This window comes from Pipra filicauda, unplaced genomic scaffold, assembly GCF_003945595.2.
Source record: "Pipra filicauda isolate LSUMZ 115617 unplaced genomic scaffold, ASM394559v2 scaffold5_size6683894_pilon, whole genome shotgun sequence".
Lineage (NCBI taxonomy): Eukaryota > Metazoa > Chordata > Aves > Passeriformes > Pipridae > Pipra > Pipra filicauda.
Genome location: NW_024104754.1, coordinates 2,592,194 through 2,609,450, shown reverse-complemented (window position 1 = coordinate 2,609,450; position 17,257 = coordinate 2,592,194). Strand labels below are relative to the sequence as shown.

General features: G+C 37.6%; 1 long non-coding RNA gene across 1 annotated transcript; it reads left to right on the top strand.

The window, feature by feature from the left end:
- The first annotated feature begins 375 nt into the window (after nucleotides 1-375).
- Nucleotides 376-2,461, top strand: LOC113994562. Its single transcript, XR_005566012.1, has 3 exons — nucleotides 376-436; nucleotides 936-1,049; nucleotides 2,355-2,461. It is a non-coding gene; the product is annotated as an uncharacterized LOC113994562 (long non-coding RNA).
- Nucleotides 2,462-17,257: the final 14,796 nt, after the last annotated feature.

Sequence of the window (17,257 nt, the reverse complement as noted above, 5' to 3'; positions counted from 1 at the left end):
ACACATCATTTTCTCATTCACAAAATTAAGTAATTACATCCTGGGAGAAATGCACTGGCATTGAATATACAGTATCCAGACTATGTCACTACAGGTAGCAGATTGAGTTTAACTAGCCATATGGATTGTAATTGTCTAAGTATGATTAATTCATAATGTTTGTTAATTTTATGCCTTATATTATGGTTTGTTACTATAATGTCAGTCTTTTCTCTCCTTTTTTGTTTCTTTTTAATCTAGGTTTTGATGAGAGCCCTCAAGGGATTTTAATCTTATTATGATACTCACTAATGATGTCCTTATATTCCTGGGTCTCATCAATAGCTTGTTCTCCTTGCTGGAAGTTTCACGGAAAAGGGTTCTGAAGTTAGAACAGATGGTGCATCAGTCCATTGCAGAATTCTGTTTTCAGACAGAGGAAAACTTTATATTGAAGGTGGAAATAATGGTTTTCTGCTTAGCTTATTGTAAATTCTAAATGGGGTGATTGAAGACTATAATGATCACTGTTGTTTGATGCCTGTGAGTTTCAACATCTGGCTAATGCCTTTACTAGCTGTAACAATCAGAAAAGGCACTGTAGGCTTTTCTGCTTCTTTCTCTTAAATAGATTATACCTTGTGTACATATATGTTTGTACATATACACACAAATACCTAAGTTTGATGTATGCATATGAAAGTGTGTGTATATACATATACTTTATATATGTAAATCATTGTCTGTATTAATATCTGATTTGCACAATACTGAATTGGAATATTGCATAATAACACTTAGATGCCAACACCAGGCTTTCTGGTTTTATTACCTGAATTTCATTTTTACTTTAACAATTGGAATTACTTTAAATCCCCTCTTTATCTACTCTTGCCCACAGATTCAAGCCATTAACCCAAAGTAAATTAGCAAATATGACTTTGCTTCTCATGTAGGGTCCAAGAAAAAGCACTAGTGAGACTGACAAAGATGGCCTCTGTAAAGGAAGCTGAAGACCACTTTCTTGGACCTCATTGCACCAACTTCTGTCATACTTGACTTTTCAGCAGGTAACTCACTAAATCACCAAAGTCACTAGTCTGTTCTGTCATTACATTATAATTGACTTGGTGGAATATTCTTAACAGGAATCATGATTGAGAAATAATGTTTTCACAGAGAAGTTAAAAAGTGATTTCTCTCTTTATGTTTTTTCTCTGCTTGGTTTTACTTCAATCTAGATAATGAAAACAGTTTATGAAGTTTCAGTTTAGAAATGCAGATGGTATTGTCTTAACTTATTAATCAGCTTGGCCCGTATTCTTGAAACAAATTGACGAAATGTGTAACAGCATTGTACTTTTGTTGTTTTGTTGGGTTTTTTTTTAACAGTCTAGCTACATTCAGAAAACCCCTATGGAAACACTGAACTTCAGGCACATGCTGTGAATGCTTTCATTTCAGTGGAACCTTAATCGCAGGCTTAAAATGTTATGCTGAATTTGGATTGAAACACCTAAAAAAACACTCAAACAAAATCCTATAGTCTGGTCAGTATTTATCTTTGTCACGAGTTTTTACCCCTGAAGATGTGATGCTTTGTAGGTTTATGCTGCACTGGTCTAGACAATGAACTATTCAGACCAGGCTTCTAAAGTACCTGTTGATAAAAAGAGTGGTCAAAGCATTAAGCTTATGATTAAAGCTATCAGAATCTGAGACATTATTTATCCTTAGAGTCTCTGTCATCTTCCTTGAAGAAAAGTTTGTGAAGCATATGCTGCTTATATAGGGAATTTGCAATTAGTTTTTAACTAATGACAAGTTTCAGTTCTGTAGTTGCATGACATTAAAGCCTTCATTATTCTTTTTCTGTAGCTTTGTAATTTCAGAATTATCTTATAGTAGGACAAATGTGTACTTACACAGAGTTTTATTTGTAATACAAATCTGAAGAGAATGGCTGTGATGTGTAGAAAAGGAAAGACAATCATAGAAAGCATTTGAAATAACTATATGGGAAGTTAAAATTATTATTCTATATTTCTTCATTCTTTTCAAATTGGCAGTGTATTTGTAACTAATACTGCCTAATGTCAGCCACAAGAGGATATAAGGATATATGCAAGGGATTCATTTACATGATCGGCTGGAATAGGAGGATGCTGGCAGTAGCTTGGTGATCAAAGGACAATGCTGTTGACAAAATAAAAAATCAGTGATCACAGACAGGACTGTGATTCCTATTAGGTGGGGGGTTTTTATGTTGTAAGTTGCAAGACATTTTGCTCTACACATCAATTTGTGGATTTAATTTCTGTATAATCAAGTTTTATATTGGACTGACACTTTTCTTTCTCTTATTTTCCTCACAGATGTAGTGAATTTCATAGCAACACCTACAAAATAAGGTTTGATGCATTAATTTCCTTTGCAGAGAAACAGTGATGGTGGTATCAAATGCCACATTCATCAATAAAATAAAAACACTCTACTGATTCCAACATGGTAAGGTCCCTAAATGGACTTTCATGTGAGATATATGTGTTCCTGTAGTGATCACCAAGACATAAAATATAAATCAGTACACAGTAAAGCATCTGTGACTTGGTAAGTGGTCTTTCTGTTCTACGCTCCTCTACAGTGCTGGTTAGTTATGCCTTTGTGCCTTCCTCAGGCATCACTGGTTTTTCTCACGTGGTGACTACAGTGACTGAGATAATTAACAGAGTTGCTAATGTTTCAAATTAAATTATATCAATTTCAGAGAATCCAAATTGGACTTGGAGCTTCTCAATGGGATGAAAAGTAATCAAAGAAGAAGAGTGTCAAAAGTACTGGAGGGATGGCCCATGCTACAAAGAGGAATGATACAGCAGCCAGTGCTGTTGTGAGTAGCTAGACCAGCTGAATTTGCTACACAATTCTCAAAAGTGGGTTGAAATCCAGGGACATGCTGGACACATCCTACTGTCTAATGATCTAGTAACAGACCAGATGGGGAAAGAGAACAAGATATCAATTTGCAGCATGGTAGGGCCCTTAGTAGGTGTTCATACTCTTTGACCTATTAACTGTTTCCCCTACCTCTTTCTTTACTTTTTTTTGCCACTGCTTCATGACTAACATCTGAAAGGCTTATTGAGCCTTCTCCCCACCAGGCATACAACCCCCCTTCTGTCTGCAATCCTGGCTTGCTTATTTATGCTTCCAGTTATGGAAACTAAGCTATTTTATATTTTGCAGATACTTCCTGGAAAAAAAAAAAAAGAGGTGCATGTAGTGATTGTTTCTGTGGATTTTCATTTGGCCTAGGATGAGAGAGCTCTAAGAATCAATTGAGGTCTGAGAGAAGCTGATCTCCATAGGGTGTTCATCAATTCTGCTAAGCCACATCTTGCAATATGAGTGCAGAGACTCTCTGGTGGAAAGGTTTACTATACTGAGTCCTATTAACATGCATGGCAGTACTATATCTTAAGATCATAGCATTTTATTGAAATTGCAGTAGGGATGTCTGCCTTATGTCAGGAAGATATAAGCATCAGGGTACATCACTTCTGCCTTTCTTTCTCTGTGTTTAAAACACATCTAGATCCTTTTTAGCTCAACTCTTGGATAAATCCCAAGTGATATTTATAAAAAAAGAGTTTCTGCAAAGAGCAGGGCTGGGCAGTAACTGCTTTCAGGGGACTGTGTACACTACATGATAATATAAGTTAGAAACATCTGAAAACATTGTGTCAACTCTAGCCCAACCTTGTCTAGAGAAATAAAGCAATTGTTTGAGAATTTCCATTTCTATATGTCACCTCTTTCTGAAGTAGCTTAGTTTAAAATTCGCAAGAAGACAATCCTTCTTTGTGCGTATTCCTTCTCCTTCCCTTAAATAAATGTTCCAGGATTGTTACTGGGGATGGGGAATTCTTAATACAAATACTGGTTCTTTTTACAGTTTTTAGTGCTATAGGGATGTTTGTAAAATATATCTGTCTGTGTCAGGTTATCAGTTATCTTTAATCTTAAAATCTTATGACTGTTAGTTCTCACAACTAGAAACACTTCTGACTATGACACTATCTTTGTGGTTGGAAATGCTGGAATGATCAGGTAAAATAAATTATATTTTCAAATACAATCCAGAACCACTTACTTTCCTTGCTTGGGCTTTTTAAAGGACATATTTCAGTAAAACAGTATGTGTTGCAAGTTCAATACTTCGAAAGCATCAGCAACATAACCTCAGAGGAGAACAACAGATTCTATGAATCACAGTGTGAACTCTAGGTAAGTTAAATAAAATTGGTGCATTATGCAAATACCTTTGGGTTTTTGTTTTGGTTTTGGTTTGTTTTGGTTTTGGTGTTTGGTTTGTTTTTATTTTTGTTTGGGGTTTTTGTTTGTTTGGTTGGGATTTTTTAGTAGATTAGGTAAGTAAGGTGTAATGTTACCTCTAGTTTAATGTCTTATTTTATAGTTTATTTTTAGGGGATATCTTTTCGTTCTTTTTGTCTATGCATTTTCTCTGCATTTCATGTGGGCATCAATCCATGCTTTTTTGAATTTATTGTTCTTTTTATTGTTTTTTTTTTGTTTATTAAGGCAAACCCTCTTAAACAAATACCAGCAACAGAGAAATTCTGTTAGAATATATTTCAGATATTGCAAGTTCAATGCTAACCTTCTAAATTAAATTTTTTAATGCTTCTTTTTCTACTTATATTTTCTGCACATGGAGTGATCACAAATCATGAACTTACTTGCAATTTATAGCCAGATAAAGAGAAAATGTAGCTATGGTCTGGCATTGTTCTTGTCATTAGGGGCTAAAGCTGCAGCATAAAAGCTATACCAACTTGAATTTAATGTCCTTATGAAGTGACATTAACTTTAAGAATGTGAATACATGTGAACATTTGAGGTTTCTTCATCCTTCAGTGGAGGAGCTGGAAGTCTCTAGATATCTTCAAGTAAAATAGGATAAATGAATGACTAACATATTACATGTCTATGGCTAAAGGGAATCAGTTTCCAAACTTCAGCTGAAAGGTCTGTTTTCAATAAGTGTAAAAAAACCCAAGTCTGCCACAATCCATGATATCCTGCAATAGATGGTGCTTGATGGAGATATTGACCACGGTCAACTGAATCAGTGAACTGTCGTGGATGATAGTGAGGTCAGTGAATTGTATTATTAGTACTTCTATGCAGTGCACACTTTACATCAGTTTCACAAATACCTTTAATAATATCGGTGTAATCAAAATAAATGTAATCATGGTCAGACTTTAATACATATACAAAACCGATACATATCATTCTATATAAGCAATTGTCCAATACATAGAGCAATCAAATTCATAGCTCAAAAATCTTCACTTTTATGGTGGATCTCAAAATGGGAATTCTTCTCTCTCTACATGTATGTTTGGTGTTTTCTGTGAGGTGCCTGTCATTTTAACAAAAGTGACATGCAGAGTAAAGTGGAAAGGTCCTGTTTCAACCTGGGAAGAGGGTGGGGCAGACAGATGAATTGTTCCGTATTTTCTATGAAATCTTAATTGATTAGACGATCACCTTTATTCACCATAGAAAGACTGTCTTTCTTTATGATGGATACAACAGCAGGAGAGCAAACTGTTGGAATTGATATACTTTGTTGCTTATCTGAAAGGAGATTTTTTGCCCTAATTTTGCACAATAGTAGAAACTTCCTTTAAATCCCATTTTCCTAACCAGCGCCTAGAATAGCTCTTGTTGTTAGATTCTAAGGACTCTATTGTGGCTTTTAAGCCAGAGCCCGCAGTAGGGGTTGTGGAAGGATGCACCGCCCCCAAGAAACTCCTAGAGGGTTTGTACTTGAGGACAAATCTGATGATAGAATTTAAAAATGGAACAGACCATTGTAGATCACCCAGTCCTCCTATCTGCCAGTGCAGGATTTTCCCTCCCAGATATTCTTAATGCATTGTTTGATGTAAAAGTCTCAACTCTGGGAGTTTCCAAAGCTTTGCTTGGAAAATTTTTGCCTCCTTTTTTCCCTCAGAAGTAGGAGGACACAGCAGCAGCCATGACCATGTCTTTTAATATATATCTGTGTGTACTTTGGACTGGCTTCTGCCTGCTGGCTGGTGTGAATAGGGGGCAGATAGATACGACATTTTGCTTTACAGTCTTCAGATGACTTAAACATACCACGTGATCCCTGTGCCCTAGGAGGAGATTTGGAACTGCCTTAAACCATCACATCCTTTAATGAATGTCTCAGATTTTGTAAAGTGTGATCTAAAGTGTAATTGCTCAGTTCTGTAATGCAGTACAGTTAATTTGTGGTTCAGTCAGAAAATTTTGTCCTAATTTTCTGGGTGTTGATTACTCTCCCAACCAGTGAAATTGGCTTGAATGTTCCAGTGCATTTTGTTTACTGTTGAAAGGCTGATAAAACTCTCATGTATTACTTCTTTTTTTGGAGAATAATAGAAGTGCATTCTTCAATCTTGGTAACTATTAATATATCAGTCTTCCAGAAGTATTTTGAAAGATTTCAATTATCAGATATTTCACAGCACTATTGTAGGTGCCATTGGAAAGCAGACACTGAGTTTTCAGAAGTAATTCAAGTCTGCGGTGTAGATGAAACCCCAGTCTGGCAGAAATTACCTTGGGTTTAACACTGTTACACATAAGCAATTCTATCAGATTTATAAATATCAACTCAGAGCTTGATGAATCCATGGGATAAACACGTTAACACTGAAGTATGTTGGCATTTGCATTTCAGGCAGTGTCTATCAAGTCTCCAGTGTCTTTGGATTAATGTTATGAGTAGTGTAAATGGGACTCTGTTCCGTAAGGAGAAGTATGGGAAGTCAGTGTCAACAAAGTCTGCCAGTAGTGACTTTAATAGTCATAGAAAAACCTGAAGGTGCCATGAAGATTAAATTTCCATTAGTGTATTTGCCAGTGGTCTTTGAGAATCAGAATCAGTATATGAAACAATACGAAGTCTTTAATCCAAGTGATTGGAGCTTGATGTTCAGCAAATACAATTTAAAGGGGTTTTTTTTCCAGTTTCAAAAGAAAAAGGGTGTTAAACCCCTGTCTACATGTTCTTAAGTGGGGAAAATTTTTCTAACATAGAACTAGCAAAGAGAACTATGTAAGTAGAAGTGGTAGAAGCAGATGAAAATCCACTTAAAATGGAAAGTGGGCCATTTCCTTGATCCCTTGATATGCACTACACCTGAGAAATCATCAAGATGTTTTCATTGAGTGCGTATTTTGCAAGATATGCAGGACATAATTGTTCAGTTGATAAACCACTTTAGTGTTTTGTAGGAAAAAAATTGGTTTTACATGGATTCTCTATGAGCCTTGTTCAAACAAACATTGCAGCTACTTAAGAACATGCAGGTGACCATGGCGATGAGGTTTTGCTTCTTTTAGTGAAGTTCTGTCAGCACCAAGTAATGAAGGTATTTCAGTAAGACTTCTAGGAGTTGAAATTAGCCATTTTTGAGCAGTATCTTTATCTACAGTATCCAGAGGTGACACTGTCTGTGTGAATACACTTGACTCAGACTGGAGCTAATAGATAAAATCACCAGATTAATCAAAGCATCAGGCTAGCTTGCTGCAAAAGAAATGTTTCATTTTAGATGCAAAGGTATTTTGTATTTTAAAGCTATAGACAGACTTGAGGTACGAAGGCCAGATCTCAATATCTGTAGTTCTTTGTCAGTTTAATTAGCTGTTGTCTGTCTTCCTAATAGTTTCAGAGTCTGATTTCATGTATTCCAGGTTGATTGCTTTGGCTCCTGAGAAGAACCACAGAAGAGTATCTCCACCAAAAGTCAAGTAAATTTTAGAGTTGTTCTCAACAGGCATTTTCTGTCCACATCATTGTCCTCCTTCATTTTGTGCCACTTTCATTTTCCACGTAGAAAAAGTACATGGAGCATTGCATAATTCCTGAACACAATTTCTTTCCAAAAGAGGTTCCAAAAGAGGTTCCAAAACCTCTTTCAGACTGTGTGCCTCTCTGCTTCCTGTTAAGTGGCAAAGACTTAATGGTTGTCATGGTCTGGGAGTGAAGATATAGGTGCCTTTCTATTTCTATGAAATGGCAGCACAGACAGGATGATTCTTTTCTGTATATTCTGCAGTTTACTTATCATTTGTTTACTGTTTGCAAAATATTTTGAAAACTGTATGTACCTACATTTCCCAGCAGTTCCTTTACTACGTTTTGCACACTTCTACTCACCCCTGCAGTGACCTCATGGGCTTTCTGCCATCTGTCATTGTTCCTTTATTCTAATGTATGGTGCAGTCTCTTGTAATTTATGACTTTGCCTGATATTTATTAGATAGACAGGATTATTGCCCACAGATGGCTGTGGTTCACAGCCAGAGGCATCTTCACAGAACTAGTGGGAAGAGATTTATTCATGTTGCCATGTGACTTCTACTGTAAGCTAATTTTAGCTCCGAGTTTCTCTTGATAAGTTAAAATGAAACAAGAACTCTGGGTCAAATTTATTCTTACATCAAGTGATGCAGTTCCATTGACTTCTGTTGAGTCATACCTGTATGTCAGGTGGGAAATTAGCCCTCCATTTTTTTCCTTAGGAAAATAAAATATATGAGAGTACATTTTAACTACAGTGCACGTGTGCGGTTACAAATATTTCTGCACCTTTTGAGCAGAAACAACAGAAAAGATTTATAAAGTCATACAGTTGTTGCCGGTAGATGACATTGTCTGCCAGCTTTCCATTTTCTCTGCTTCTTTTTATGGGCCACTGGAGTCATATATTCTGTCGTTCACAGTGTGAGACTCGGAACATTTCTTTGGCAAAGTCAGGGAGACTGGCGTGTTGAAAGTGAGCCAACACAGTCAGGTGGTTTCATTTGTACTTGATTTTGAGACTAGTTCTTGCAGCAGATAGGACATGAAAATTGTGTTGTATCTCTTTGGTGTGTTTGTTTCATTGCTAGTGAAGTAGTCACTTCTGGGAAATTTAAGCGATCTCTTTGATAATAAATACACTGAGTGAATCAGTGGCTTTTCTAATATTTACATATTCTATTCAGTATAGTGCACCCTTAAGAGGGTCTCTGTTATAACACTACAACTACCAATACACAAATTAAAGTGCCTGCCGATTTCCTTGCTGTAGACTGAAGTAGAAATTTTCAGCCTCCAGATTGTAATCTATAGGGAGTTTATTAGCAGTTGGGCTTGGGAGGAATGGCACTTGAAACAAAAGCCATCTGGAATACACATTAGGAGATTCTGCTACAGAAGAGCTAGGAACAGAAACAGGCATAGGAAAATGCTGCATTTTCACCCTGCAAAGTGCTAGGTGTCATTTTCATTGCACTGGGAAGTCAATGGGAATTAGGAGCACTCTGCACTTTTAGCTTTATGCTGTAATTCAGGAATGCCATATGTAGTTAAATATGTTAGACTAAAGGATTGTGTAAGTAAATGTGCTAGGTGAAGTTCTGCCAGCAGAGTTGTAGCATTGATATAAATTCCCACTGTTTGTCATTACTACTTTCATTACAACAGAGATGATGTTAGTAGTATTTTTAATGTTTTGCTTTTCTGCATTGAAGCAAATCTGGACTGACACTTTTGAAGTGCAAATCTGGCCATACTTTCTGATGTGTATGTTCCCTATATTTTGATAGTGCAACTTTAAAACCATTACTCTCATTCCTTAAAATGGCACAGTGTGGGTAACAGTAAGAATCTAATTTCCATTCTACTCCTTATTGTTCCAACCTGGTTTTCAAAGGTGCTTTTTATAGATGAGAGAACGAAAAGGTAAAGAGAGCATGCTTGCATGTGAAGGGTTTGCAGTTGTTTGCTTTTCCAGTATGAACTCAACACCATTTTGTCCTTCTGTGGTCACTAAAGTTGAACCGGCATAGAAAAGAATGCAATGCATGCCTCGCTGAAGGCTATAAAGCCCGTGTAGATGGGTCAGTGCATCTATGTACAAGTTCACTGTTTCAGGTGCAATGCCTGCAGGATTTGACCCTACAGAAAGGCATCTCCTCACCCTTTACTACAGACATTTCTAGAAGGCACAGGCTAATTTCAGATTTGACATGTCAAGACACGGAGAAGAGTCGTTGACATAGCAGGTGCACTTAAATATAACTGCCTAATTATACAGTGATGCAAGTTTGCTCCCAAGAAACTAAATGTACAGTGCCGTGGAAAACATGGTATCTGCCTGTCATGCTGTTAAATAGAAAAGCAGTCTTCAGCAGTCAGGCACGTTTCATGTATGAAATCATAAAAATCATGGTGTGATAAACATCTGCATCATACCCATTCTTAATTGAGTACGTACACTTATTTCCCTTCTGCAGACTTGGGGGATTGTAACATGTATGCAGGTTGTTCCAGAGTAACATAACTTCTGAAACTTGACTAGGTATGTTAAGGTCTGATTTCAAGCTTATTTGTATAGTTTTGATTAGAAAGTTCTGCAGTAGAATTTCTGAATCAGTTAAAAATTGTCAGTAAGAGTGGAGGATAACAGCAATGTTGTTCTGCAGCTACTGTTAGTCTAATTCTGGCACACGGGAAAGTTCATTGTTGACTAAATCTAAGCAGAGCCTGGAGTGTGGTGGCTTGCAAGGGGTGTGAGGCAGATAGTTTACTAACATGGTCCTGGCTCGAGGGCATGTTCCAGTAGCAGAAGTGTTTTCTTGCCCTTCCCACATACCCTATAGCAAAGTTCTTTTTTTTTCCATTGGCAATTCTGTCCTAGACTAATAATGCTTTATCTTAGCTGTTAAAGTCTCGGCAAGCAAGCAAATGTAGAGAAATGGGAAATGTAATAAAATATCATCTCAGCTGATAATCAGAGAACAGTTGTTACCTATGGAGAAAATCTGAGTAGTAAATAATAGCTATTGCATCTGAAATAGATGGTGTTATTTATTAATTTACTTGCACAGTGAAGTACAGGCATTCATAATCCTGCCTTACATGCCAAATGCTACAGAGTAAGATTGCAGTAGGTCTGTCCTTTCCATCTTTTGCCAAGTGTCCAGTTCAATATTGGTCACGTTTACCAATTTTTACTGCACAGTCAGCCTTCTAGGGTTTTTCACCTGCTTTTGCCGTGCTTTCTTCTTTACACTGACCATAATTGTATTTAGCTAGTAGGGTTGACTCTGCAATGTTAACATCGTTCAGAATTGCAATAATTGAACCCAATAATCAATAAATATTTTGAGATAATAGATATTGCCCAAACAGCCATTACAAAATTCACTGAATTTGCTTAGTGCTCTCTGAAGTACCCCTGCTGAGAAGTAAAATGTTCCTATAATGTACACATTCAGTCTAAGATTACCTAATTAATGACTAACTTTAAATTTAAATGTCATTTTCTCTTAGCCATGATGGAGAAAGGTTTTTTTTCTGGATTGCTTTGAATATTTGTTTTGTCATTCAGTAACTCCTTTTCTGCTCAAAACAAAGACAGTGAACAACATCTAACAAAGAAGATGAACATTCATAGTGTATCTTTTTAATATCTGAGTTTGAGAACTATCTTCAGTGAGATACTTTGGTGTTCTCATATCAATCAACCAGACAAATATTGCAAAGTGAAGGGAGTGACTCATGTGCTCACTTTTGGTACATTCAGCCAAAATTACAGAGCTGAGCAGATCTCATCATTTCTTGCTTTCCAACACTGTCTCTGGCTCCCAGCATCACTTCACCATCATCACCCTGCCAAGAATTGCTACATTCATCAGTCGCTAAAATGTCATACATGCAGAAACCATTCATCAACCCCAAACTTACCTTATATAGGCTTTTTTTTTAAGGCAAGCATCAATCCCATCTCATTTCTGTTGCCCATATCCCTTTATATATTCACTCTGTAAGATTCTGCTGCCATCTGTAGCCAGTGCTTAAGCCACAAATTAATTTGAGTCAAGATACTTCCTTTGGAAGAGAAAAAGATTTTGTCTGTTTTTTTTCATGTTAGTCATAACCTGAAGAGTCTGTCCTGGAAAATCTACAGAGCTGTGAAAATGGACTCCTTTATGAGCAAGAAATACAGCAGCTGATTATTGTGTGACCTGGTATAATTTCTGGGCCAGGAATTTATATTTATGTCTTTATTCTCATGTATTTTTCTATTTTATATTCAGTGTTGTTTTTCCTCCATTAATTGTTGCTATCTCTGACATCAGTTCTTTAAAATTATGTTTTAATTTGTCAGGATTTTATTGCAGATTGCTACAGTTCCTCCCCAAATTTGACTAAAATATTGCTGTGCCTAGTTTTTCAGATTCTCCAAAGAATTTTGCTAATTAATTTGTTGCTTACCAAATGTTGATTTGCAGGTCACATTAGAAACACCTTTTTTATTCATCTTGTAGCTATTTAGAAAATAACTATATACAAAAGTATTTTGTTGTTTACTACTGTTTGGTGAGACTGTGTATGTCCATACTGTAGACATCTTGCTGAGCACAGTTTTGTGCAAGGCTGAATCCTTTTAAAGACCAAGGAAAACTTTGGGGAATCCTGTCTTTTATGGAAGAGAGCAGTTTGCTGCTCTTCACAAGACTGCTGATTCTGGTCATAGCCATAGAAGGTGTAATCACAGCCTTTACTGGAAACCCTGTGGTTTCCTGGGCACCTGCTGCTGCCACACAGTGAATACTTTTCTTGCTGCACAATGGATCTGTCCTTTTCATTGCTCGACAGTCTTCCTCCTCACACCTTCAAACAAATACCGTTGTTTCCTGGAGAAAGAACATTAAAAGGGTGAGGTAGCATTCACTTTTCCAAATGACAGAGATGTCTCCATAGAGCTCTGTCATGCTAGAGGGCTCATTCTACTATACAAGCACTTCCTCCTAACGTAATCAGGAAAGGGCAGCTACCCGTAATTTCAATGTTTTAAGTTGTGAGATGGTTCTTGGCTCTTTAGAAGCACAGTTCGTTCCAAAGACAGCAGCAATTTGTTCCTGATGTTGAGACTACACCATCTTCCTCTACCATCCCCTCCTATTTTAAAGGGAAGGGCAGAGGTGAATTCTCAAGACAATTACTGATTATTAAGTTTTCATTGAACTAAGAAAACTCTGCAGGGGTTTAAAGCAATTTGCTCGCACTGTTCAAAAGTGGGGAAGGTTTCAGTTGATCAGATCCAACCTGATCAGAAAAGCTAATGGAAAATGGTAGGAATTACAATCTAGAAAGGTTCTGGAACATATCAGTAATTAGACCAAAACTGCCATCATTTTTAAGTCAGAATTTTTTTGCAAAGTTTCTGCTTTTGTACTTTGTAGTGAGTTTCAGAGCAACTCACTTGAGTTTTTTGAAAACTTTTTGGATCAAATTGCTCAGCTGTGAAGAAGAGAAGGCAAAAGTAAAACCAAAGCTTTTGAACAGTGTACAAGACATGGTCTTTAGCTGCAAATTCAGATCTGGATCCAGCTTTTGAAATCCTGAAAGATGTTTTCTCTTTGAATCCAGGTTTTTTGTTTAGGTGCACAAAGTAGTTCTAGCAGCTTTTATGCAGGCCTTATTAGGAGCATAATTTTTTTATGAAAGAGGAATATGAAATTGATTCTTTCTCCATTTATTTTATAAGAAAATCCTATGTCCTATGGGGACATATGTCCTAAGTTTAGATGCTGTGTCTACACCAATGGACAAGTGTAATCACCACTATTCAGACAGTAAAGGCCACATCCAGATTAAGTACTTGCGTGGCACATAGGGAGAGCATGTGCACACAGCCATTATTCTGTTTTGGTGTCCAGACCTAGGAAGGATGGATATCTGGATGGATATCTGGGGATCAGGGCTATGGATTTACTCACATAATAAATGGAAGGCCTTTTTTTTTTTTCGTCTACAGTGAACTTGTGTGTAGTCGCGCTACGAGAAGTGACTAAATCAAAGACTATGTCTCCTAATCCTTGGGTACACACATCCCAGCTCTGAGTTTGGAAACATGACCTTTTTCCATTGATCACTTGGTAAATATCTTGCCTGACCTCAGACAGTAAAATTTATTACTTGTGAAAGTTTAAGAATGGGACTACAGTGCTGGATGTTTATTGTATTATTGTTACTAACATGTTCATAAGGTTGTCATTAAAGCTTCTCTGTTATTGTTGTTTTCCTGTTCAAGGCTTCCCGTTCATTACAGGATTGCCTGCCAATGCCAGTCTTCTCAGTTCTGTGAAGTATATTTAATTTGCAAATGGAAGTGTCTGGGTTTTAAACATGTTAACAGGAAGCATATCATATAACGGGTATTGTATGAAGAAAAGTTCCTCATTTGTGTTTTTCCACACAAAGAAAGCGTGGTGGTGTATTATGTTTAAGTTCAGTTGAGTTATCCATATAGTAAATTACATCTGATTAAATTAAGAACCTGGAAATGGTTAATGGGTTCCCATTTGCCATGCCTTCTCCTACTAGCAGAATGTCCTAGGCCCTGCAGTTTATTCTTCCTTCAGGATCACCATCTTTGACAACACCTTTTGCACTGTATTTCCCCATACTTTACACACATTATGGCCACCTCACAGTTCTCCATTGTTAAAAGTTTTTGGTCTCCACAAGCCATATTATTTCTAGGATACTCAAGACTCCTGAGCAGAAGTTTTGATCGACCTAGAAGAGTGTTGTTTCTAGACAGTTCTTACTATCCCTGCCCCCCCTTTTTCCTTTTTTATTTATTTCCTCCAGGGAACCCAAATATTAGGTGCAAGATGTTTTTGAGAGTTTAGTTAGAGGCATTATCAATCTCCCTGTTTCCTTCAATTATTTTTTACTTAGTTTGGTCCAAAGTAGCATGGGAAGCATCACTGATCTGGATTCAGTTTTTATTCACAATCAAAAACTAGAAGATTTTACAAGCAAACACTATTTCTCCTTCAGGTTTGTGCTTATTCATATTTGGAATTTGGCATTTTGGTTAATTAATGCTTTTCATTTTTCACTTGAAATAGGACATGAAATGAAAGGAACTATGATCATGGAAATTTCTGCCCGCAGCAAAACCAGTATGTCTAGGGGTTTCAGACATGCCCATATTCCCTTCAATTAAAAAAAAAAAAAAATCAGACCAAAGCAAGTAAGAGACTTTTGAGGTAAGTCTGACAATAGTACTTAAACTTCTGGATATGAGTCTGACCCTCTGGCCCTTTCAAATTTGGTCATTTCTATTGCTATGGGCCAAAAATATTTATTGAAAGTAACATGTTTTTTGTGTTCAGCTTTGTTCTGTTTTCTAGCTAGTTGATTATCTCATGGAATTTAGTAACCAATTGATCAAAGAAAAAAGAGCAATACAATTTCCTTCATGTTTACTTCCTTGAGCTAATACAAGTTTACTGTTTAGTCTGAAAAAGTTCCAGGTGCTAAAAGGGAAGTGGATACGCCTTTCCAGATATGAACTAGTTTCATACAGTAAGAGGAGAAGCAGCAACATGTTTTGGACAGGTACTGCATGATTCAGGGAGGTTTGCAAGTCGTAATATTGAAGTCCAAGTGACAGTAATCAACAAAGCAGTAGGAATCCAAAGCCCATAGATGGTACAAGCACAATACAGAATCCACAAAACAGTGTTGCTTCTTTGGCATAACTGAGTTGTGAATCTGATTGTGAATAATTTAAATTGAACTTACAAAATACTTTGTGCGTGGCTTTACATGGAAGGATTCTGTTGGGCATTGGCTCAGTTGTTATTGAAATGCATTTCTCTTTGGGCTAGAAAGCAATAGCTGTTCTGATGAAAAGTATTGTGGAGATGTTTGCTGCTGGCACTGGGGAAATGGTGACACAGCAAACAGCTGTTCATTTCTCAGTATGGGCCACATCAATCCCAGCAGTGAGTACTCATTTCCTTAGTGAAAAATGGCAGCCTGGGAACACAGTGCATTTAGCATATGGGGGATGTAAGTATAACATTAAGTCACCAGCATTGCTATCTATAGTTTGCCAGAATTTATGACATATTTTTGTTATAAATTCGGGGGACTGGGGAGAGTTATACCTCTGTGAGGTGTGGTGCCAAATAACCTTTCTGCCTGAAATAGTACTGTCTGTTATGGTATGATATTGTACTGAAAAAGTAATGTAGTGCTACCGGTAAGTTGTGCAAGAAGTAATAGAGTTAAGTTTTGAATTGGAGTTTTGCAATTATTATTTTTTGTTTCCTTAAGGATTATGTTCTTCTTGACTCTTGAGTTGGTGGGTTGAAGTGAAAGCATAAAACCAGTTGCAAAATTTATATCTGGCAAAGTTTTTCTATAAGGAGAAAATGGGAGATAACTGTACTCATGAGCTGGTAAAGCTGATGGAGGAAATGAAAGAAAAGTTACTGCTGAGTAGGTACATGCTGGTCAGATAAGGATGATCCCACCCTTCAGTTCTAACTCCTGCTTCTGCAAACTCTTCAGACCACCCTTTTAGTTGATGTGATTTACATGATGAAATATAGCTAGGATTGGGCTTGAGAGACAACTGAGTACCTCTAGGCAACTTCTGAATATGTGAATAGAGCCTAGGCTAGGAGCCCTAGTTTCCCCTTTCCCCTGAGTTGAATTGTTTGCCAGAGACTTGCCTCACCTGCTTCACCCTTGTTTTCCATCCCAGCCTCCTCCTTACACAGGTGGGAGGGGAATAGACAGCCATTGCCAGGAGCTCAAAGAGCTTGCTCCTGGAAGTGGTCCCAATGTGGAATTGCTCCTGGAGATGAAATTCCCCATTCCACGCCCTGCACACCTGCAGAGGCCTGCCTGCCTTGCCAGCTCTCGCCTTGGATGTGTCCTCAGTTCTGTTTCCTTCATCTCCCAATCCCCTCTCCTTTATCCAGCACAGCTGCAGTGGGTGGCCATGGGGCCTGCCTCCTGCTGGCTCCCTGGAAGGGGAAAATTCCTTTGTTCCACTTTTGCCTTATGGAAGCTGAGGTATAGGGACCTCAGATGGGCAGGGTGGGATGCCTGGACAGAGGTGAGTCACTGCCTCTCAGCGCTATCTGCTCTGTTTCTGTTCCTCCCAGTGACAAATAGCTGAATAGCCTAATAAACAGCCAAATAGAGAGGGGAGTTTGGTAAACAGTATGCCAGAAAGCTGATTTCAGCCTCCGAATCCTATAAATTGTGTAACCAATGATGTCTTTCTGAGCTTGCGGTGAGGGCAACTTTGTAGTCCATGCAGGAGGCAATTGGAGGACGCCGGGTGTGGCAGGGAGCTGTGCAGCC